Source organism: Citrus clementina, unplaced genomic scaffold, assembly GCF_000493195.1.
Source record: "Citrus clementina cultivar Clemenules unplaced genomic scaffold, Citrus_clementina_v1.0 scaffold_2, whole genome shotgun sequence".
Classification (NCBI taxonomy): Eukaryota; Viridiplantae; Streptophyta; class Magnoliopsida; order Sapindales; family Rutaceae; genus Citrus; species Citrus x clementina.
This window is the reverse complement of record NW_006262688.1, coordinates 23,504,798-23,506,264: the sequence shown is the minus strand read 5'-3', so window position 1 is coordinate 23,506,264 and position 1,467 is coordinate 23,504,798. Positions and strand designations below refer to the sequence as shown.

The 1,467-nt window shown below is 33.7% G+C and overlaps 1 non-coding gene across 1 annotated transcript; it reads left to right on the top strand.

The window, feature by feature from the left end:
• Positions 1-462: 462 nt before the first annotated feature.
• LOC112101275 lies at positions 463-566 on the top strand. The gene has a single exon (XR_002907402.1). It is a non-coding gene; the product is annotated as a small nucleolar RNA R71 (small nucleolar RNA).
• Positions 567-1,467: the final 901 nt, after the last annotated feature.

Sequence of the window (1,467 nt, the reverse complement as noted above, 5' to 3'; positions counted from 1 at the left end):
GGAGCTGCTGGTCCATTCTGTTGGAATCCTTTAGACCATGAAAAATTGGGATGGTCTCTCCATCCAGGGTTATATGTGTTGGAATATGGGTTGTAATTTGATGGTTTTCTCATTACACCTATGACATTGGCTTGATCTGAGTATGAGTCATGGTCATGTGGTTCTGTTGATTTAGCAGTCGATAACGATGCTATTTGTCGAGCGAGACCATCAACCATCTCCTTGACTTCTTTGATTTCTGAACTTGACTCACCAATGTGAACCTCATTTACTCCCTCAATTCTTCAAGTATTCCTGAGTGATCGACTCCGTTGTTGGGAATTATCCGCTTGTCGCTGGAAGAATTCTCAAATCTCTTATGCACTTTTTGACATTAGCTCTCCTCCACTTGTTGCCATTAGCCATTCTTGCACATTCTGCAATAATCCCTCCAAAAGGTATTGGCATTGGTGCCATTTCTCGTACCCATGATGTGGACACTCCAAGAGTAGCCCATTGAATCGCTCCCATGTTTCGAAAAATTGCTCGTCTTCTCTCTGGGTAAACTCTGAAATTTCCCTGCGAATAGCATTGGTTTTATGCACTGGAAAATATTTATTTAAAAATTTAGTTACCATTTGTTCTCATGATGCAATGCTATTAGCAGGCAATGTATTAAGCCATGAACGAGCTCTATCCTTTAAAGAAAATGGGAATAGTATAAGTTTTACATCATCATCTAAAAAATTCTCATATTTAAATGTTTGACAAATAGCATGAAAATCATTCAAATGATTATATGGGTCCTCATTTTCTAGGCCATAGAATGTTAGGAGACAATTTAGCACACTAGGTTTTAGTTCAAAACTCCTAGCAGCTACATTTGGGTATCTTATGCATGATGTGCTCAAATTAGCTAAAGGACTGAAGTAGTCATTAAATGGCCTCTCCTGTGGTTGCAAATCCATTTTATTTTTAACTTGTTTGTGTGTGCGAAGTGTTTTCTCTAGTTCAAGGTCTATAGGTTTAAGATTAGGTAATAATGACCTACGACCATGCATGCAAGAAACACAAAAATAAATAGGAACAAAACAAATAAAAATAAAGAAGAATGAGAAATTACGTTACTAACCTTATCATGCTGTTAAAACCTTTCTGTAAAAATACACAAAAATAAATACGTGAAATAAATTAACTAAAAATAAATTAATAAGATAAACAAAACAAAAATTACAAAGAAAAATAAATTGAAAATTAAATTACAGAATGTTAAAGAAGAGAAAAAGAAAAGAAATACTAACCTTAAATGTAGATTCACTTTTTTTTCTTTTTCTTTTTTTAATAATAAAAAAAATACAAAAAAACAAATAAAAGAAATTATTCACAAAAATTAATTTTACGAATTAAAATAACTTACCTTCCCGGCAACGGCGCCAAAAACGTATTGTGCAAATCTTATTGAACTCGCAAGCGCACAAATCTATTGTA